This window comes from Eucalyptus grandis, chromosome 4 (assembly GCF_016545825.1).
Source record: "Eucalyptus grandis isolate ANBG69807.140 chromosome 4, ASM1654582v1, whole genome shotgun sequence".
Lineage (NCBI taxonomy): Eukaryota > Viridiplantae > Streptophyta > Magnoliopsida > Myrtales > Myrtaceae > Eucalyptus > Eucalyptus grandis.
The window spans coordinates 845,454-869,699 of NC_052615.1; positions in this window are offsets into that span (position 1 = coordinate 845,454).

Genomic DNA, 24,246 nt, shown 5'->3' on the forward strand with positions numbered 1-24,246 from the left:
GCATGGATGTTGTCTATAATCTATTACATACTGAAAACATGGCATCCCGATCATGTGGGAATCTTAATCCATTAATTTTCCTTCTTCCCCTAAAAGATATTATCTTAAATATTAAATCGTGAGGTAAATTTGATAATCTCAATAATTCTGAGAAAGTCAATTGAGATAAGTATACATAGATGGGTAGCATAACTAGTTAATTTCATTATATGTCCGGCGACGAGTTGAATATTCAGTATGCCATGTCATGATAAATAAATAAAAAAGAACGGAGTTCATCTGCATCCTAACAAGGTAAACCCAGTATCTAATGAATGCATTTCATCCTCTCAATGTATGCAAACGGATAGGATCGTTGATGTGTTCCAGGCACATCTGAATTCAACAGGTAGGTGACGAAAGTTCCGAGGAGTTTATGTGCTTAGAATTTTCATGGCCGGTCAAGAAATTGCCGCTAGAGGACCAAAATTTGATGTTGTGATTATTCAAAGACTGTTCAAGGTTGATAGTAGTTAACTGAGCCGGAAAGTAGGACTAACAACGGAGAACGGTCGGTGGAAGGTGTTGTGTTTCACGCTCATATTGAACTGACGATTATATATAATGGAATATTGGGTGGAACTAGTTCCGGACTGAGAAGAAATCGAATACAGAACAAGATCTTGAACAATCAATGAGAATACCTCAGCTTCTGATATATTTCTTCTTCAGAACTTCAAGTTCATTCTTTACATGATTTTCTCCATTTCCCAGATACAGAAGACGGAGAGAAAGCTCTGAATGAATCAAGAAAAACCAGTGACTGAAAACTAACAATGAACTCTCGCTACTCCTTCTCTCGTTCTCTCTTTTCCTTTTATACTAAATGACGAGCTCAACTGTTTTCTGTTATAGAATTGTTACAACAGAATAATATGAAAAACACACGTGCATTTCTTCTGACTGTGTAGCTCCTTTAATTTGCTTGACCTGCTTCTGTGTTTCAGGTTTTGCTGTCACGGATCGCCAGCTCCTGCTGTCATGGATCGCCAGCTCATCAGTTTAATTGGATCGCCAATCTCACAACCTTCCTCTGTTTCAGTTGCTTCTTCAAGTTTGGCTTTTCTACTGTCACTGACTTTTCTGCTCTTCTGATCTTTCAATACCTGTCTAATTCCTCTAACATCCCCCCTCAAATTGGGAATGGAGAGAGTACTGATTCCCAATTTGGTTCGCATATAAGAATGTGCTCTGTTTGTCAGTGGTTTTGTAAAAATGTCAGCTAATTGATATGAACTTGGAATGTATCTGACATGCAATGATCCTGAGGAGACTTTTTCTCGAACGAAGTGAAAATCTACTTCAATATGTTTGGTTCGAGCGTGCAAGATAGGATTCAGGGTAAGAGAGATTGCTGACTTATTATCACAGTACAATTGGATAGGAGGCTTAAGAAAACAACCTATATCACGTAGTACAAAACTGACCCATGTAAGATCGGCAGTGGCTGATGCAAGAGCACGGTATTCAGCTTCAGTGGAGGATCTGCTCACGGTAGGTTGTTTCTTTGCTGCCCAGGATATAAGATTGGATCCAATGTATATACAGAAACCAGTTGTTGATCTTCTGGTTTCTACACAACCAGCCCAATCTGAGTCAAAGTAACCATAGAGATGCATTGCACTGTGAGAGTGAAGAAATAAGCCAAGCTTTATAGTGCCCTTTATATATCGTAAGACTCTTTTTAATCTGTTGAAATCTGCAATTGTAGGTTGCTGCATTCGTTGGCAAAGTATATTTGTGGCATAAGCAATGTCTGGTCTGGTTAAGGTGAGGTATTGCAATCCTCCAACTAGGCTTCTGTACTCAGTAGGATTATGCAAAGGTAGAGAATCATTGATTAAAATAGATGGTTTTAGTGAAAGAGGAGTTGAAAGAGGTTTGGAGTTTATCATATGAGCTCGGTGAGAAGATCTAAAGCATATTTGGTTTGACAAAGGAATAGGTAATCCGAGGTTCGTGTAGCTTCAATGCCAAGAAAATAGTGTAGAGAACCGAGATCCTTCATATGAAAATGAGTACTCAGTGAAGTAATAAGAGTAGAAAGCATTTGAGGTGAACTTCCAGTGAGAATGATATCATCTACATAAAGTAATAATAGAAGAGTGGCTGTTTCAGTATGCAGGATGAATAGAGAAGGATCAGTGGAGCTACAGAAAAAGCCAAATTCGAGCAAGAAGCTGCTGAACCTATCAAACCAGGCTCGAGGAGCTTGACGAAGTCCATAAAGAGATCTTCGAAGGAGACAAACATGGTGAGGCTGTTGTGAATCTTTAAACCCTGGAGGCTGCTCCATATACACTGTTTCACTTAAGTGTCCATGTAAGAAAGCATTTTTGACATCTAATTGATGAATTTTCCATTGTTTCATCATAGCTACTGATAAGATTATTCGAATTGTTGCATGTTTCACTACAGGGCTGAAGGTTTCTGTGAAATCAAGACCTTCTTCTTGATGGAAGCCTTTGGCTACAAGCCTAGCTTTGAGTCTATCCAAACTTCCATCAGGTGCAAGTTTTGTCTTGAACACCCATTTGCACCCGATTATATTCATGTGATCATCTCGAGGAACTAATTCCCAGGTTTGATTCTGATATAAGGCATCCATTTCTTCTTGCATTGCTTGATACCATCCTCGGTCTGCTAAGGCAGACTTTATTGATTTTGGTTCAACATGAACCTTATACTCAACCAGACAGGCATATTTAGGATTGGCTTTAACAATTCCAGATCGTAGTCTAGTTTGCATAGGATGAGTTGAAGCTGTACCTTGTATAGTTTCAGTTTCAGTACTGATTTGTCCTATATTAGCATTTGATGTTGAGACAGTCTCTTGGTTTGTAGATATGTGTTCCTGTATGTTTGAAGATGACTGATGTGATTCAACATTACTGGAGACATTATTACCATCACTCTGTATCTCAGTATCAGGTAATATCTGTATGTGTGATCGACCTTCATAATTACCTGAACTGAGCTCATTTGTCTGTATTTCTGGAGCTATTTGATTGAATCTAGTATGCTGCAAATATCCCTTCGATATATTGTCTTGTGATTGAGCCTTCGTAGTAGAGTTGGAACTAGAAGATAGTACTCCTTTTATCCACTGTTTGTATAGGTCAGATCCCTACTGATATTCAGTATTTAGTGTATGAATAAAGGGAAAGACATTCTCATCAAATATTACATGTCTGCTGATGTAGATTCTTCCATTTGTAGGCAAGAGACACCTGTATCCTTTATGCTTCTCACTATATCCAAGAAAGATACACGTGAGAGATCTTGGATCAAATTTATGCTTTGTGTAGTGCCTGAGACATGGATAACAAGCTGATCCAAACACTCAAAGGTAATAATAATCTGGTGTCTTATTGTAGAGCTGATAGTGAGGTGAATGCATATGTAGTTTTGTTGTGGGAAGAAGATTGATAACATAGACTGCTGTTTTGAATGCATCTACCCAATATTTCAGTGGTACTCTAGCATGATACATCATTGCTAGACCTAATTCAATCACATGTCGATGTTTTCTCTCGAGACACCATTTTGCTCGGTGTGTGAGGACACGAGATATACTGCTTGATTCCACACTTCTGTAGATGAAGTTGGAGTTTATTACTAGTGAACTCACCTCCTCCATCACTCTGGAAGATTTTGATCTTGTGATTAAGCTGATGTTCTACAAATCTTTGAAACAGAACAAATATCTCATAAACTTCTGACTTCTGTCTCATGGGATATATCCAGCTATACCGAGAGAAATCATCCACAAAAATGACATAGTAGGAGAATTTCTGAACAGATTTGTTGACACCTATTTTTAAAATTTAATTTATTTTTTAGAAAATAATAATATAGCATTTGGTTGTAGAGGGAAATTCTGAAAAAAAAAAATTTGAATTCAAAATAATTCAATGGCCGGATTTTGGAGCCATTTCTTTGTTGAAGAGGTTGAGTGAATATCGCCGGATCTTCAACGATTTCAAGTTTTTCTTCTATAAAAGAGAAGCCGAGGCTTCGGTTTATGGGGCTTCTCTTCATCTTTTGTTGAAGGAAAAAGAAAACACAAAAAAGGAAAAGTCAAGAGAAGCTTTCGCTTCTGCAGAGAGAAAGAGAAGAGAAAGGGAGAAAAGTTAAAAAAGGCAAAAAGGGAGAAAAGTGAAAAAGAGAGCAGAAGGGAAAGAAGGTGATTGGACATTTACTGTTCATCACCCTCTTCCCTCTCTGGTTCCGTCTCGGCCCTCCTCCCCGCCGGCTCCGATTTTTACTCCTCTCCACTGCGACGACCGGCTCCGTTTCTGCTTCAATCCGAGACGCTTGAGTTCAACACCGGAACCCGAAGGAAAGCCCTCTGATCCGGCGGCCCGTGTTGCACTGACGCCGCCGAACGAGCCGACGCCCCTGCAGCACCTCCGTTGCAGCCCGACGACCGCGCCTCTACAACCCGCAGCCTAGCCAATTCCGAGCAGACCCGCACCCGACGCCGTCCGCCGCTCGTGTCCTCCCCTCGCGACGCCGGACTCGCACCCGAAGCCCCGCCAACGACCCAGCGACGCCGGAGCCCCTCCAGATCCCACGACGGCCCCGCTTCCGATCAGCGCCGCACCTGAAGTTTCCCGCGCTGCTCGCCCGTGATGCTGCAGCACCTCTGTTCGTGACCACCCCCTGCGACGCCAGCGAGATCCAGTGCCCACCGTCGCGCCACCTCTCGTTCCGCCGACGAAACCGCTCCCGTACGATTCGAGCCACCGCCGATTCACCTCTTCACCGCTCGCCCACCGCCGGTTCACCTTCGTCGGAGCCCCCTGCTGGTCCGACGACGTGCCGCTCCCCAGTGACCCGAGACTCACGAACACGTGACTAGAAGAAAAAAAAAAAACAAAAACAAAAACAAAAAAAAAGAGAAAAGCAAATTAGGTAGTTTGCTTTTCTTTATTTTATTTATTTTGTTATTATTGTTCAATTTAGAATATTGAGATGTGCTTTTCTTTTATAAATCTCGTAGGTATTAACTGCAAGTACTTTATCTTAAATTATGGTAATTATTAATTTGACCCGTAAGACGTCGGGTCATTTTTTTAATTACTTTAATTTTTAGGAATTTTGATAGTATTTCAATTGTTAAATCGTTATAGAGTTAAAATAATTGTTAATTTAATCCGTAAGACAACGGATTATTTTTTCGGTTATTTTAATTCTTGTCTTAATTCTTTTAAAATAATTACTTGTTTGGAAAAATTAAAAAAATAAAATTAAAATAAAAAAGTACATAAAAATCTAAATATTGCATTAGAGCATTTAGGGTTAGTAAATTAGAATTTGCATTTATAGGATTATAATTTTTAGATTATACTTTTAGATGGGTGGTTTTTGTTAGGGCTAATTTTAAATAATGTTGGCATGTCTTGATTTTTATATAGCTTTCAGGATAAAGTATAGTTTAAGTTAAATTGATTCCTAAAATAAATTAGAATATCATTCACTTTAGTTAGTCTAATTAGTTTTAGATTAAGTCAATTTTCATTTAGTAAAACAAAAAGAGGAACAAAAAAATGTTATGCATGCCATGTGAGTTATAGTTTAATTGTTTTTTTAATAAAAGGAAAATGCTAAAAGAAAATCATTGCACCATTAAGTTACTTTCTTTTCAATAAAAAGCATTATGTCATTAAAAAATAAAAAAAATAAAAATCATTTCATTGGTTAGTTAATAGGTTAATTCATAATTAATCTCACATCATCATTATTTAGCATAGGTTGCATATATGCATTAAAAAATGAATCATCATAAAAAAAAAAATCATAAAAGAGCATGCATGTAGAAATATCATGTCATTCATCCCATATCATGTAGCATACGCATATTTAGGATTATAAAAATTAGATTGCATACATATAGTAATAAGTTTAAGTCATACCATATGAATTGCATCTCACATATCATTAAAGTAAAATCCATGCATATTAAATTTAGATTAAGATTGCATATAATTATTTTTTTTTAAAAGAAAAAAGAAAAAATTAAGTGTCATGTCATTTAGAAATCATGTTTAGGACATGCATTTTTATTAGCATTTTTTATTTGAATGTTATTTTATTGATTGCGCACCCGCATGACCACCATTTGCATGTTAGTAATCTAGGTTTAAATTAATCAACATTGCCTGCAAAATATTTTTGAAATTAAAATAAAAGGTACCGAAAGGGCGTTAGATTAATCTAGCGTAATCATGTCCCCGGACCTATTGAATCTCTGGTTCGCAATAGTAAAGTATTCTCCCATACTTTACTTGGGTTTCTAACCAGCCCTAATTGGTTAGTGGCGGCTCCAAATTGAAATTGCATGTTTAAATGAATTAATTTCTATCAAGTCGCGATTGGTAGGACTTGGGAGGGTCCGAGCCAAGTCTTAGGACTTAGTAATCCATTAACCTAAACTTTAGGATTGCCCTGAAAAATTTAGGTCGCGACAGCTTGGCGACTCCGCTGGGGACAGAGTTAAAACTCATAGTGGACATAGGCCTGTTTACTTTTTAAATATTTTGTTTGGCAGCATGGAAGCCAGGTACGCTCCTAACATAAAGTGTTAAATGTTTTTGTAGATGGGAGGTATAAGGGGCGTAGTCTTTGCTAACCCTTGTTTTGCAGGTTGGAGTTAAGGATGAATGGTTGAATTATAGAAGTGTTGTTTGCAGTTAAACTGTTGTGCATGTTTTATTGTTTTTAGCACTACACTATTGCACACACAACCCGCTGCCGGACTCCGGCTGCGATAGGATTTTTAGGATGGTGTTGGGAAGGATACTTCCTCTAAAGCGAGACTGCTATATAGAGGTTGACCTTCTCTTCCCCGAAAGTTCTTCATGGTGTCGAATGTGTTTGTCCATATCCGCGAGACTGCGTGATATTAGACATTCCATTCGACTGAGCCGGGGTTAGGAGGACCTGACACGTTAATGCGAGACTGCAACGGTCAGATCATCCTCTTAGCTCGATTTTGTTAAGCCATCTAGATAGAAATCGAGCCCAACATTTCATGCGTGTGTCTATGTGATTGTCATCCATTACCAGTGAAAGTAAGTTGTTTAAATTCTCACTACTGCAATTTACTTACTTGCAATTTCGTTGGTCCATGACATTAGGTTTCGTCGTCGGTCTTATTTTATATGCAATGGGGAGATCCGATGTTCAATTCATTCCAACTCCCAAGATTGAGCTCAAAGGGTGGTGGAACAATTTAAGTAAAGAAGGTCAAGATTATGTGGAGTCGATCACCGGGACGGCTCATCCCCCTTTTGGATATCGGAGTCCATAGTGGTGTTTTGCAAGCTATATCGCACTTTTGGTGTCCCGAGACGGCTACATTTATTTTCGGTAAGAATGAGCTAACTCCAACATTGGAAGAGTATAGCGTCATCATAGGAATGCCCCTTGAGACTGAACTTGTTAGGCCACCTCTTGGTATGGAACCCACATCAATTTTATCTCAATTTTTAAGAATTAAAACTGATGAGGTTAAGAAAGTTTTGAAAGCTAATTGTAATGCATGCCCTTTCTCCTTTTTGGCTAATCATTTTTTAAATCAGTCTTCAATGCGCCAAAAGGGTAGGATATTCATCTTAGCATTCTTTGGACTTATAATATTTCCTCATCGAAGAAATGCTATTAATCCTTCGATTGCATGGGTGGTCGACAAGCATGTGCTGGCATGAATTTTATAAACATGATCTTAGCTGAGACATTTTTATCCCTCAACCGTTTTAAACAAAATGGAGAAAAGGTCATGAATGCCTCTCCTGAGCTTTTACAGATTTGGTTTCTTTCTCACATGAAGGAGTTTGGTCATTTCATGCGTCGAGGTGAAATTGATGATTCTAGTTACCCAATAAAGAGATTTTCAATCTTAGAAAAAAAGTATACCGGAAAATCATTTTCCGATTGGGTGACTTTTCTTAAAAATCCAGATCTCAAGGGCTTCCTATGGTATGCTAAATGGTTCCATGTTAGCGTGGCTCGTTTCTCTCACAAGACAGATAATCCAATTCCACTGATGGGAATTACTGGTGCAACATCTTACTATCCTTATAGAGTGGCCCGCCGCATCGAGTGCTTCAAGATATCCCACCTCCTCTCCGAGTGGATCTGTTTCAAGCCCGCTTTGTGCACAAGGATCACAAATACCTCGATGAGATCGAGCATCTTGAAAATGCATGGAACGAATGCCATCCGGAAAAAATAGTGGTGCCTAGAAGATTGAAAGGAAATGAGAAGATTTTTCATGCCTCGGATTATTATATCCATCATCACGAGATCCCTCAAGCTCTACTTCCCGTGATACCTAAAGTGACCATGAAGCCCACTCGTAAAGCACAAATTGAAAATCTTGAAGAAACGGTGGAAAGGAAAGAAGCTCGTATTTCTGAGTTGGTTCGACAGAACAAGAAGCTTCAAAGACTGTGATCTCCCAATTGTATATAGAAAAGAGTCGCTAGATTTAAGAGTTTAATTCAAGCTTTATGATGTTATTTCAATTTCTTAGATTGATGTTTTAGGAATTTAATTTCCTAGGGAGTTATGTTAGCATTTTAAGTTGATGTCTTTGGAATTTGATTTCACTTAATAAAATAAGTGATTGACCGTTGTCATGGACCAATCTCATTTGTTATGATACTTACTGTATTAATTTACATTGACAGGTGACAACACGGCTAATCCAAGATCACCAATCCGTACTCGTTCTAGGACAACAATGGCTGGCAACACTGAACAAACACGTGTTGCTGAACAAGCTCGTGTTGCTCTTGAATCAGAGATGAAGCAAGTCCTGAATGTTCTTGAGCAGCTCTCTAAGCAAATCGACTCTCTCCAAGCAAACATTGCCCCACAAGCTCCGCAAGTTGAAGTGGTGTTACCACAACATACTCCTGTGGTCGATTTGAGAGATAAAGAAGTGATGGACACCCTGGGGCAACCAAGTGGCAAATTCGATTATTATGTAAAGTATTCAGCTCCTCCCAGCTCCTACTTCGACCCACGGGATATCATCCCAGATGGATGGGGTGGCATAGATGATCCCGCACCTCCAAAGATTGAGAGCTCTGATGATGCACTCAAGGGAATGACTAAACTATTCAAAGAGAATTTAGTGTTTGTCATCGACAAAGCTCGAGAGTAGGAAAATGTTAATTATTTGCACACTCCTCTGCGCAGAGTCTTTATTGCTTTCCATATTTGCATATTTGCATTTTCAATTCTAGCATTTCCCTTATTTCAATAATGTAATTTGCTTTTCATCCAATAAAATGCATGGAGATTTTTCATGTTTTAAGGGCATGTTGAAGTACACCAAACTAGCCCTGTGATGAAATCCTACCAAAAAGAAAACGGCAAGGAGCTAATTCTGAAGGCTGGGCTTCTTCATGTTCCCTTGAAAAAAATTTCAAAATAAAATCATCTTCCAGCATGCATCTAATTTACCATGTTTGTTTCATTTAATTATTTGCTTTATGTTTCAGGTGTAGCTCTGCGCACATTTAAGGAATCTCTGTGAACTCCCTTGCAAAGAGGGGCAAGACACAGACACTTAACATCTTTGACTTTATCTTTTGATGTGCAAGAATAGAGTATGGCATTTTTATCATTATAGAATGCTTTCACATGATATTGAACAATTCATCAATTCCACTTGAAATTTATCAAAATGGATAATTCAGTGAAGAATGTTGAGTTACTTGAACATGTTAAATGATGCTAAATGCGGCGTGAAAGGCAAGCCTAATCCCATACACAGTCCCTTGTATATACATTGTGAGGTGAGAGTATGGAAACATTTTGTGTTTCAAGATGAAGAGTTTTCTTGCATGAAGTACGACAACTAAAATGATGAGGGGCAGTTCATTTCTCTACAATGAACCCTTGTTTAACCCCTCTTTGAGCCCAAATACTTGAAGAATTTCTTTCATACTACCCCTGTCAAGAACCACCCCACATTGGGGCAAATGGAGGTAAGTTGACATTGAAGGAGAAGGAAAATGAGTTGAAATTTTCTTGCTTTCACTTGAATCAATCTTCAAGTTGTGCTATTACATTGAATTCATGTGATAATTTAAGTGCCTTAGGATGACGAAGATCAGTTCTTTCTTTATCCTACACACTTATATCCTTTGCATAGCCCACTTGAGCCTATGAATTCATTTCATGTCAAACCCAGTTGGTGATCATCCCCTACACTAGGGCAAGATGAAAGACAATCATTCGAATAGCATGGTCTAAAATGCTGATGAAAGAAAACTGTGTGAGTCCGAGAAAATAAATGCAAAAATAAGGGGCAAGAAAAAGCAAAGTGTGCCTGGTAAAAGCAAGGCCAATGCCCGTGAAAAGAAGAGAGAAATGACGATGAATTGGGGGCATGAAAAAGAGCAGTGTGCCTGATCGATGCCTATCATCAAAGAAAATGATTTTGAAAAAGATCTCCAGTTAAACAATCATTGGCATCAATGATAAACTCTTGAGCCAATAAAGAAATTTGTCAAGAAGACAATCAGTGGCGAAGAAAACTAGTGGTAATGTCAAGATGATCACCAACTCTTACCCATTACATACATCTTTGAGCCTAACGATCCTTTCGTTTCTCAAACCCAAGAGCCAAGCCTATGTTACGTCCCTTATAAAGTCTCTTCAGATTAGGGCACTTGAATTAACATAGGAATTCATATGTTTTAAGCATTGCTCGAAGAAGTGCGAGCAAGATTATTTCTTTCTCATTTTGCAGAGTTCTTGACTTGTAAACCCGGAGATGATTACATAAATTTTCTTTCAATAGCCTTGACTCAAAGAGTCCCTTTTGCTAAGCCATTGACCAAACCCACATTACAATCCTTGTCAAAGACTTCTCAGATTGGTAAGGTCGTACTGATTGCAAGAAAATTCGAACTCTTGTCGACAAGATGATGATAAGATTGAGTGATATATTCCCGCGTCAATGATCGGGACAAATAACCCCTCCTAAATGAGAGCGAGTGAAAAAGCCTTTTCACACCAAAAACGTCTCATTTAGCATGTTCAAGAGATTCACACTATAACTGAAAATTTTCATTGTGATAATTTTTCCAGTAGAAGCTTGATAAAGCCATCATTGAATTTTTCCCCAAAGACCAAAAAAATTGTCTTTGAAACCCCGAGTTTGTTCAGTCATCTTGGTGCTTGATGAGAATTCCAAGTACCCATTTATAAAATGTTTTCAAATGTCTAGTTTGAGTTCCGATGTTTGAACCTTTAAACGCTTGATGTGATACCAAGTGTTTGTCTTTCCAAACGTCTGATGTGATTTCCAGATGTTTAGTAAAATATTTTCAAATGTCTAGTGTGAACCCCAGATATTTGAACCTTTAAACGCTTGATGTGATACCAAGTGTTTGTCTTTCCAAACGTCTGATGTGACTTCCAGATGTTTAGTAAGAACCCCAGATATTTGAACCCTTAAACGCTTGATGTGATACCAAGTGTTTGTCTTTCCAAACGTCCGATGTGACTTCCGGATGTTTAGTGTGAACCCCAGATATTTGAACCCTTAAATGCTTGATGTGATACCAAGTGTTTGTCTTTCCAAACGTCCGATGTGACTTCCGATGTTTAGTAAAAACCCCAGATATTTGAACCCTTAAACGCTTGATGTGATACCAAGTGTTTGTCTTTCCAAACGTCTGATGTGACTTCCGATGTTTAGTAAAAACCCAGATATTTGAACCCTTAAACGCTTGATGTGATACCAAGTGTTTGTCTTTCCAAACGTCCGATGTGACTTCCGGATGTTTAGTAAAAAAACCAGATATTTGAACCCTTAAACACTTGATGTGATACCAAGTGTTTGTCTTTCCAAACGTCTGATATGACTTCCAGATGTTTAGTAAAAACCCTAGATATTTGAACCCTTAAATGCTTGATGTGATACCAAGTGTTTGTCCTTCTAAAACGTCTGATGTGATTTCCAGATGTTTAATAAATGTTTTCAAATGTCCAGCATGAATTCCAGATATTTGAATCTTTAAATGCTTGATGTGACTTCCAAGTATTTGTTTTTTCAAACATCTGATATGATTTCCAGGTGCTTGGGATTTGATGAGAGTTCCAGATCCCCTGAAGACTTTGAGCCTTTCAATTATCTGAAGAGATTTCCAGATGTTTGTCAGGTCTCATAGGAATCATTTCACACCTAATAATACTTTTCTGAATCTTCGATAAGTATGACAGTACGTGTTCTTCTTTGCATTTGCATTTCATTAAGCATGGAGACATAGAAATATATACTCTCGACAAAATCATTGCATTTACATTGCATTATTGCATGACCTTGCATTTCAAAAAGAATTAAATTTATTTGAAAAGAGGTCATTAACATTTGCATATACATCCCATATTCATTTTGCATTCATTTTGCATTTGCATTTCATTGAGTATAGACACATTGAAATATATGTTCTTGACCAAATCATTGCATTTACATAGCATTCTTTATTGCATGACATTGCATTTATTTGAGTCCATTACTTAAAAAAAAAAAAAAAAAAAGTCATTACAATTAACATTTGCATATGCATTTCATATTCATTTTGCATTCATTCTGCATGGTCTAAATTTAGGTGTCATTTATCTTTGAAGGAAACCTCTACGAGCTTCCCTTCAAAGAGGGGCAGCTGTTGACACCTATTTTTAAAATTTAATTTATTTTTTAGAAAATAATAATATAGCATTTGGTTGTAGAGGGAAATTCTGAAAAAAAAAAATTTGAATTCAAAATAATTCAATGGCCGGATTTTGGAGCCATTTCTTTGTTGAAGAGGTTGAGTGAATATCGCCGGATCTTCAACGATTTCAAGTTTTTCTTCTATAAAAGAGAAGCCGAGGCTTCGGTTTATGGGGCTTCTCTTCATCTTTTGTTGAAGGAAAAAGAAAACACAAAAAGGAAAAGTCAAGAGAAGCTTTCGCTTCTGCGCAGAGAAAGAGAAGAGAAAGGGAGAAAAGTTAAAAAGGCAAAAAGGGAGAAAAGTGAAAAAGAGAGCGAAGGGAAAGAAGGTGATTGGACATTTACTTGTTCATCACCCTCTTCCCTCTCGCTGGTTCCGTCTCGGCCCTCCTCCCGCCGGCTCCGATTTTTACTCCTCTCCACTTTGCGACGACCGGCTCCGTTTCGCTTCAATCCGAGAGACGCTTGAGTTCAACACCGGAACCCGAAGGAAAGCCCTCGATCCGGCGGCCGTGTTGCACCGACGCCGCCGAACGAGCCGACGCCCCGCAGCACCTCCGTTGCAGCCCGACGACCGCGCCTCTACAACCCGCAGCCTAGCCAATTCCGAGCAGACCCGCACCCGACGCCGTCCGCCGCTCGTGTCCTCCCCTCGCGACGCCGGACTCGCACCCGAAGCCCCGCCAACGACCCAGCGACGCCGAGCCCCTCTCGCAGATCCCACGACGGCCCCGCTTCCGATCGCCGCCGCACCTGAAGTTTCCCCGCGCTGCTCGCCCCGTGATGCTGCAGCACCTCTCGTTCGTGACCACCCCCTGCGACGCCGGCAGATCCAGTGCCCACCGTCGCGCCACCTCTCGTTCCGCCGACGAAACCGCTCTGTGACCGATTCGAGCCACCGCCGATTCACCTCTTCACCGCTCGCCCACCGCCGGTTCACCTTCGTCGGGCCCCCGCTGGTCCGACGACGTGCCGCTCCCCCGGTGACCCGAGACTCACGAACACGTGACTAGAAGAAAAAGAAAAACAAAAACAAAAACAAAAGAAAAAGAGAAAAGCAAATTAGGTAGTTTGCTTTTCTTTATTTTATTTATTTTGTTATTATTGTTCAATTTAGAATATTGAGATGTGCTTTTCTTTTATAAATCTCGTAGGTATTAACTGCAAGTACTTTATCTTAAATTATGGTAATTATTAATTTGACCCGTAAGACGTCGGGTCATTTTTTTTAATTACTTTAATTTTTAGGAATTTTGATAGTATTTCAATTGTTAAATCGTTATAGAGTTAAAATAATTGTTAATTTAATCCGTAAGACAACGGATTATTTTTTCGGTTATTTTAATTCTTGTCTTAATTCTTTTAAAATAATTACTTGTTTGGAAAAATTAAAAAAATAAAATTAAAATAAAAAAGTACATAAAAATCTAAATATTGCATTAGAGCATTTAGGGTTAGTAAATTAGAATTTGCATTTATAGGATTATAATTTTTAGATTATACTTTTAGATGGGTGGTTTTTGTTAGGGCTAATTTTAAATAATGTTGGCATGTCTTGATTTTTTATATAGCTTTCAGGATAAAGTATAGTTTAAGTTAAATTGATTCCTAAAATAAATTAGAATATCATTCACTTTAGTTAGTCTAATTAGTTTTAGATTAAGTCAATTTTCATTTAGTAAAACAAAAAGAGGAACAAAAAATGTTATGCATGCCATGTGAGTTATAGTTTAATTGTTTTTTTAATAAAAGGAAAATGCTAAAAGAAAATCATTGCACCATTAAGTTACTTTCTTTTCAATAAAAAGCATTATGTCATTAAAAAATAAAAAAATAAAAATCATTTCATTGGTTAGTTAATAGGTTAATTCATAATTAATCTCACATCATCATTATTTAGCATAGGTTGCATATATGCATTAAAAAATGAATCATCATAAAAAAAAAATCATAAAAGAGCATGCATGTAGAAATATCATGTCATTCATCCCATATCATGTAGCATACGCATATTTAGGATTATAAAAATTAGATTGCATACATATAGTAATAAGTTTAAGTCATACCATATGAATTGCATCTCACATATCATTAAAGTAAAATCCATGCATATTAAATTTAGATTAAGATTGCATATAATTATTTTTTTTTAAAAGAAAAAAAGAAAAATTAAGTGTCATGTCATTTAGAAATCATGTTTAGGACATGCATTTTTATTAGCATTTTTATTTGAATGTTATTTTATTGATTGCGCACCCGCATGACCACCATTTGCATGTTAGTAATCTAGGTTTAAATTAATCAACATTGCCTGCAAAATATTTTTGAAATTAAAATAAAAGGTACCGAAAGGGCGTTAGATTAATCTAGCGTAATCATGTCCCCGGACCTATTGAATCTCTGGTTCGCAATAGTAAAGTATTCTCCCATACTTTACTTGGGTTTCTAACCAGCCCTAATTGGTTAGTGGCGGCTCCAAATTGAAATTGCATGTTTAAATGAATTAATTTCTATCAAGTCGCGATTGGTAGGACTTGGGAGGGTCCGAGCCAAGTCTTAGGACTTAGTAATCCATTAACCTAAACTTTAGGATTGCCCTGAAAAATTTAGGTCGCGACAAGATTGAATTGGTGAAGGTCCCCATACATCACAATGTATTCTTTCTAATGGAACATTAGAAATATGGTCTGAGAAGTGAAAAGGTAAAGCTGAGCTTTTAGCAACTTGACAACTGCTACATATATTCTGAGTCTTGGAACTAAACTGAATGAGATTTTGTTTCTGCAGAATCTTCACTGTTTTAAGATTGGTGTGAGCAAGCCTTTGATGCCAGATATCTTCTGCTACTTCATGTTGAGTCTGTGTGAAGAAGACTTCTGCAGCTTTAGGTTCCACCTGGTATAGCCCCTTGACTTTCCTTCCTAGCTTCACTGTTGTATGATTGTGATTGTCCTTCATATATACCCCATGTTTGTCAAAAATAAAAGAGCAGGGATAATCATCTGTCAGTTTTGATACAGATAGAAGATTCTTTGTGATTTCAAGGACTATTAATACATCATTCAGTGGTAATTTGCTATTTTCTGTATTTAATATTCCATTACCAATGCATGAGATTGACAAATGGGATCCATCTCCTATCATGACAGTGTCATTACCACTATATGTATTGTAGTTTCGAAGCATACCAGGTTCTGAGGTAATGTGTGATGTAGCCCCTGTATCTAGATACCATTCTGAACCACAGGGTTCTTCAATGTGTACTGCTGCTAATGCAGTTGGTATTTCATCTGCCTGGTACGAGTTGTCAAACCTATACCAACATCTGAGTGCTATGTGACCTGATTTCTTACATATCTGGCATTGCAAAGGGCCATTATTTGTAGGCTTTGTGGTCTGTGTTTGTCTATCACCATTTGAGCTTTGTGGTGGATAAGACCTAACACTTTGATACCTTTGTGCAGGATTTGAATATGGTCGAAAACCTTGTCCATAGCTGGACCAATCATCCTTATTAACCTGACCTTGCTGAGTTGAATACAGGTTATTCATCTTATTCTGTTGATTCCTTCCAGCTTCTGCAAAATTATTTCCATACTCCCTTCTAACAAAAGACTGACCTCTGCCATAGCTAACTTCTCCTCGAAAATTTTCTCTTTGATTTCTGGGATTGATTCTTTGCTGACTTGTTCCAGCTTTCCTTTGCCCATAATAGGCCAAGTTAGAATTATACTCATTCATAGAGTATGTTTGTAATCGGGTTTCAAACCTCTCGAGTTGTGAGATAACCTCATCATACTGGCCGAGGCTTAAGACAATACATGGTTGTCCCGAAAGTTTCATATTCAGGACCTAGCCCTTCCAAAGATGCCAAACATTCTAGTTATATCATCAACAGGCTTTCCAATTGCATTCAATTGATCACAAATGGTTTTGAACTCTCGAAGATATTCGCTTAGTGATCTGTTTCTTTTCTTACAGGCTTGAAGTTTTCCTCTTAACTCAAACTCCTTTGCAACAGATTTCTGTGTAAATCTATTCATGAGAGCCTGCCATACTTCGAGTGAGGTTTCTAAGCCAATTATTAGACTTAGAATATTTTCTGATACTGCACCACTTATCCAGGATGATATAAGCTGATCGGTTTTTATCCAATCCAGGTGATCAGGGTTCATCATTTCTCTGTCTCAGTTTGTATCATTCGATTTGGAGGTAATGTTTCACCATTGATAAAACCAATTAGATCTTGGCTTTTCAGAAATCTGTTGAATTGAGCTTGCCACAACAGAAAGTTTTCTTCATTCAACTTGATGGTAACGAAGTTAGCTATATTCACATGAATAGGGAAAGGATACTTCTGCACTCTAGTTGCCATTCTTCTATGTTCAGAGATTTTGAAGATTCGAAGATAATCCAGTAAACTTTGAAGGTAAGCTACCTAAGAGATACCAGGATCTTTATACTATCATGCAGTAAGAACATATCAGATCTATCATACCCAGGCTATGTGCTCTGATACCATGAGAAGAAATCGAATACAGAACAAGATCTTGAACAATCAATGAGAATACCTCAGCTTCTGATATATTTCTTCTTCAGAACTTCAAGTTCATTCTTTACACGATTTTCACCATTTCCCAGATACAGAAGAAGAAGAGAAAGCTCCGGATGAATCAAGAAAAACCAGTGACTGAAAACTAACAATGAACTTTCGCTATCTTTCTCTCGTTCTCTCTTTTCCTTTTATACTAAATCACTAGCTCAACTGTTTTCTGTTATAGAATTGTTACAACAGAATAATATGAACAACACACGTGTATTTCTTCTGACTGTGCAGCTTCTTTAATTTGCTTGACCCGCTTCTGTGTTTCAGGTTTTGCTATCACGGATCACCAGCTCCTGTTGTCACGGATCGCCAGCTCATCGCCTTTAATTGGATCGCCAATCTCACAACCTTCCTCTGTTTCGCCTGCTTCTTCAAGTGTGGCTTTTCTACATCACGACTTTTCTGCTCTTCGATCTTTCAATACCTGTTTAATTCCTCTAACACGGACAACCTAGACCATCATGTTAGATAGGGAAACAAATTTTGACTGCCCTAGTACGGAGAAAATGAGGACACATTGAGAATGAAAGTTACGTCTTCTGTTCTTGGATTCATATGAACATATGTTAGATTAAGGAAATTGGGGTTGCTATGCTGTGCATGTTTCACCACTATTTTGTTTTCAAAGGTCATGTCATTTATATAGAGACTAAATTGGAAGATTTTATCTTCAAAAGTTACATAAAATAAACACGTTCATATTTAGGTGCCAAAGTAAAAAAAACGTTCACCATAGCGAGCCTTAATTAATCAAGGAGAATACAGAACTGCTGTGGTGTCACTTTTAACCATCGGAATAATTTGTTGAGGTGATTTTTTGGTTCAATATCAGCCCTCTATTTCGGATCCTTATAATATCTTTTTTTTTTTTTTTTTTAAGACAATAAAAAATAGATTTTTTTTCCAGCTGAGGTAACGAAAAGAATAGTTTATTTTGACATCTTATACCCTAGATTCAAAAAAAAAAAAATTGTTTCATGTATATTTAAGCATATATAAATTCTTACTTTAATTTTGTTTAGTGGCCATGCAAGTTTGAATAACCTTGAACAATTTGATACCTTCATTAACGAGTTGCATTTTGTCAAATTAAATCGCAAAGGGGAGCGAGTGAGTCATAACTTTTTGAAGTTTTCTCACAATGTCCTCTTGGGGTTCAGAAAATTATGCACGTTTAAGCATCAAATAGGGAAGAGTGAGGTATAGAATGAAAGGGTAAGTTAGGAAGTCCAAAAGTGAGGAGAGAAATATACTAAGTCATTTCTTATGAAATGAGTTAATATGACTGTGCAAGAGAAAGAAACATGTCCCGCATATCCAAAATCGAATAAAAAAATTTATAGAGAGCATGGACGAGTGTCCATGCTAGTTCGTGTATTTGTTATATTTTGTATATTTATTAAGTGCTCGAAGAGCGCACACGCTTGTACAGCATACGTTTATTAATATAATGGCCGAATGTTAATTCACTGACGCCACAACTTAGATGTTTTTCCCTTCTCGAAAATTTCGTTAGATTTTCCCTATGAACATAGCGTGTCCTTTTTTAAGAGGAAGAGACAATCTTGTCCAACCGATTACATTCGTCTCTTCTGTCTCTGTTTACCGTCGGTAAAAGGAGTTTTGGGACGGTCTGTTTATATAGAAGTCTTTTATTTTCCCTTTCTCGCTTAATTCTTTTCTTGTCTCTTTATCATTGTTATTTTTCATCAATGTTGTAAATGTATCCGAAACTTCAACTTCGGATTATATCACGAGTACACGAAATCGTTCCATCCAGGCAGGCGTCAATAAGCCTTCAACCAGCAGAGGACAGTATGCTATAATGTGGCTTTCCAACACTCATTTAATCTTCGGTTAGGCGGTTCTGCATTTGAAAGGGTAATATCTCAGTTAAAGCTTCTGAAGCTAGCCTATGAAGACCTCTCTTTGCTAAATGCAACGTCTGTTATAGTTTCCTCTAGCTGGTAACTATCTGGTTTACAAAGTTTTAGCCACGCAGCTAATCTGGGTTTGCTTTTTTTTTTTTTTTTTTTGGGTCTGATGGGTTTGTATCTTTGCATTGACCATGTGAGTTCTGTGCTAATAAGGGTTACTAACTTACCGGAGAAAAGGAAAACTAGAAGATATCGTGTGTTTAATACACCTGATACACATGGCCGACCCCATATGTCATATTTGGAAGGATACTGTAGGCTTTCTAATATCCTGTATATCGTCTAGAAAAAACAGGATGTCATTAAGGGCTCGCTATATACTACTGGAGTTAGTGTTTCTTAGGCTGATAGAGATGTTTGCTTCCGACTCTCACAGCCATGCGGCCACCCCAAGATGCCTAATGATGGCGACCACCCCTCAATCATCATTCACAAATCTAGGATCCCACACACACTGAACATTGTATCAGAAATGATCGAACTCAAATCGTGCCAAAGCATGAAATTCCTATTACACTTTTTGTGCCTTTAAATAATTTTTGTTGATTAAACTTGCTAAAAGTTCAAGAGCAGATACCAAAAAAGTTAAAATAAAAGATCAACCTTGCTTACTGTGACATAAATAGCCTAAACTTTTTTTCATGTTACCAAAAATCCTAAACTTACTCATCATGACACAAATGCCTAAAACTTTTTAGTGTCATGAAAAAATCCAAATTTATATATATGTAATTTATGTACACTTTATTTTAATTCCATCCAGAGTACATTTGCCATATTGGTATAAGTTCGGGGATTTAGTTCAAGGTGTTTGTATCGTAATAAGCATAATTTGGGGTTTCTTGTGATAAGTATTCAAAATTCAATGAATACTTATCTGCATTATTGAGATGAATTGCAGATGTTAGAGACAAAAAGCGTAACTTCAAGATTTATGAAGATACCCGGAAAGTATGCACTCACAGATTTTTAAATTCGTATTAATTGAAAGCCAACCTAATCAATCAAGTGTCCCCTCAACTTGCCTTTCTTCTGATCATGAATTCTCTCGTTTATTTGTTAACGATATATCTATGGAATTAATTATGCTTTCAATATTGATGGCCGAAAAAATAATAATAATAAAATAACCCACGTTTGGTTGTCTTCCTTGTAAACTTCTATAAAAACCCCAGCTAGGCTTACAAGTTGCATTAGTTTGTTATGTCTTATGCTCTGCTTCGCTCATAGATGACTTCCGCATGGGTCGGGTTACATGTCATCGGCAACGTCATTAGACAACCTTTGCACACCTCCAGGTTTTTCCAGTAATCAATTATTATTGATGATGAAGTCCAATTTCATGCTCATTTCATTCTCCATTCTCCATTTGCTCCTATCACGAGATAGCTTTCATAAAATAATATAATCCCAGCAAAACCCCTTTGCTTGCAGATTTTCCTTTTCTTTATTCCATGAAAGATTAATCAGTGAGCTATGGTAAACGTGTCTTACCTGAAGAGCTTTCTATTGGAAGTTTATTGATTCATTGATATCCTTTGGTTGATAATTCATACGACATGCTTTTGATCTAATTTTCTTTATTTAATCTGTTACCTCCGCCTCCAACTTTTATATACATACGCTAGACATTTTAATAGAATATTTATGATGATATTCGAAAATCTTGTCTTTTTAGAGCAATAAAATCTCATGGATGTAGTAACTTGACAATATATAATTTATACTCTATGTATACAGTATATAGATAATAACTAGATAAGATTTTCTCTTTTTAATTTTCTCTTACCTTTACCAAAAAAAAAAAATGGGTCTATGCCTTTTTACCAGAAAGAAGAAAAAAAAACTATGGATCTATGCTTGTTGTCTGGATACTCTTCCTCTGCGTGGTTGCTTCCTTGATGGTTCTTCACTTTTGTCATTGGCGGATGCAGGCGTAGATTGTGGTTCATCTAGTTTTCAGTGGCCTCCCGTTGCTTCCTTTTCTCTTGCCATTGTTTTGACTATTTTTGCTTCTTTAGGCCCGCTCCTGCGGTCCTCTTTTGCATTCAGCACCCTTCCACTCAGTCTGACTTATTGTCTTGTTGAATGCAAGTTTTGTGGCGCCGAATCTTTTGTAATTGTTGGTTAAAGCTCTATATATTATTGCTCTTTACCAAAAAAAAAAAAAAAAAAAAAAACTATGGATCTATGTTTAACTTAGAAGTCATGTTAGACAGAAACGTAAAAAAAAAGTTACAAGGCAAATCATACACGAACTTTTGAACAAAAAAGAAAAGGAAAAAAAAAACATATATGAACTTAACGAGTCGCGCATCAAGCACATATATGAACATTGTTTCTATTTGAGTGTCAATAATCTCTACTATATATGTAAACCCAACGATTTTGAATTAAAATCTCAATTTTTTTCCGAAAATACTTTGATGAAGCCCATGTAGGTTGTTGCAATGAATTGTTAACGACGATCTCCTAATACAAATAAAAGCATAATTTAAAATTAAACAATATTATCTTAAAGTTGATTCCTAAGATTATTTACACTTTCTCTAATTGAATCTTTCCTATTTTATAAATTAGAAATTCATGTTTCTAAAATAAAAGAAATGTGCAAATCATTGTCTCTTTCTTTACTTATGTAAAGCTCTTTTGTACCATTTTTTTCTTTCGCACTCACAATTTTTTTTTCCTTTTTTACTAGTTTATAAATAGATAGACAAGAAAAAATGGCATAGCTGGCGTAATAGTAACTTTCTGGCTTTCTTAAGAGCACCCTCTAAGATTGCCACTTTATAAGTCAAGGAAGACTTGTCCCTCCAAATTTCCAAGAATCATCATATGGCAAAAATATTTTACACAAACAGTACATGTTAAAAGTTTTGAGCTTTAAGAAAATTTTCCCTTTTCACGACAATAGATTGACCCAGTCTTCTATGAAGTGTGCTCAATACGATTCCTCGATTAGATTTCCTGTTACTAAGTTCAAGAAGATAGCTGTTGTCTTCACAAACCTCTAGCTGACACATGGGTAATTCTCTTAACCAATTCTACTAATTATTATATAGAAGTTTAATGGAGGTAGGTTTAATAGATTAGCCCAGCAGTACTGTTTTGTTTAAAATAATGCTAGAGATACTAATATCAATTAACGAAATATATTCACAAAATGATGCGGGTGCGATAAAATCCTATTGAAGGATGACATGGTTTTATGCAATACTTTTCTTGTAAATATTTTAACTTTGACAAAAAAAAAAAATTGCTTGTCTTCCACGTACTACGGTAGTAATTATTATGTGTGAAGTTATACCTTTGAACCCTAATTCCCTGAGACCTTTATCTTCTTGAGACATTTGCCTTCTTGACCTTTGAAGTTTTTATATATAGATAATTAATCTTGTCCCTTGTTTGAACTTTGCATCTCAGCCAACTACATAGGTAAGAAAAGAGGATGTCAAACTTGTCGTTACACTTCCTATTTCTTGAAGATTTCTCAGTTTGGCACAACGAAGAGGAATAAACATTAACCACTTGAAGTCAGAATATATAATAAGTCGTGTAGTGCTTGAGCTTCTTTCCAGATTTTGCCTTCGTGTTCCTTCCTTTTAGGGCAGAAATCTGTTAGTAATCGTGCGCATACGAGGAGAATCACTGAAAGAAAATAATTGAATGATACTCTTTGTGCTGTGACCAAAACAGAAAAGAGAAAGATTCTCATTGTCCTGTGAGTGAAACCCTAAGAAATTGCAGGACTTCACATGCTTAGACAATTAGTTATGTGAAACCTCGTCGTAATGATGTCCCTTTGCGTTGTTCATTGGACCAGCTAATTGATTAAGTGATAGTGGGGAACAGACGCACGTTGCAAAAGTGAATTAAAAAGAATATAAGTGCTGATGCTTCATGGCAAATTGACCAGATCTATTGGGAGATGTGTGCACACATTGTCTTCGTCTCGTTTCCTCCAAAGAAAAGCTTCTCAGTTAGTTTATAATGAACAGCTTGATTATTGTTGGCAAGATTCGCTTTTGTCACCATTTTAGGGTTTAGACATTTCAAGTGACGAACTTTTTTCTCGATTTTAGATTTCAGTATTTTATCCCGGGCTAGAAAGAATCCATCTCCGATTGGTCATTAGATGCGATGTGACAGGGGAAAAAGACATTAAAGACAATCAATTCTTTTCTGATGTAACCACTATCATCAACAGACTATAATAAAAGTGTGCATTATATTAATTAAAGCAGCATGTTATCTGGGATTTCACTTATTTAAGTTGGTTATTCCATCTCTATAGATAATTAGATTAAAAAAAACTTGTATTAATTAATGTCATGCATTTCACAGTTCTCAGGAATAATAGATAGATGTCCCTGTTATTATTATACAAAAAGCTGTTGCCCTTATGCTACCCTTTTATTCAGATATTCTTCAAAAGATAAAATGATTTGGACAATTTTGAGTAGCTACTTGGGTATGAGATAAACCATCAGGAAAGGTGAACTAATGAAAGAACAATACATTCCCAAGGATGATGTATGACTGAAAGAGATCACAAACTTACAATAAAGGCTAATGACCTGGCCAATGAGGATATCTCTATAAATCGACGCATATGTTGAAAGATATCTCTATTTTCTCGTGAGCACCATATACATAATTTGTTCGGCACTACACTCATAAAGTAAGTTCGCTCAACAATTTCAGTTTCCTTTCATCCTGAGGTGGACACACGGTCCTTGTAAACTTTAGATTCTGGGATTTTGAAATGTACCCTAAGTATATAAAGGTGAAAAGACAGCCTTGAATACAATATATGCCACCTATCTAAATTATCTTTTGACGTATTTAAGTTCTCGAGCTCCCTTGAACTTGATTTATCCTCCGACGAGTTACTCTCTCCTCTCACCCCCACATATAAA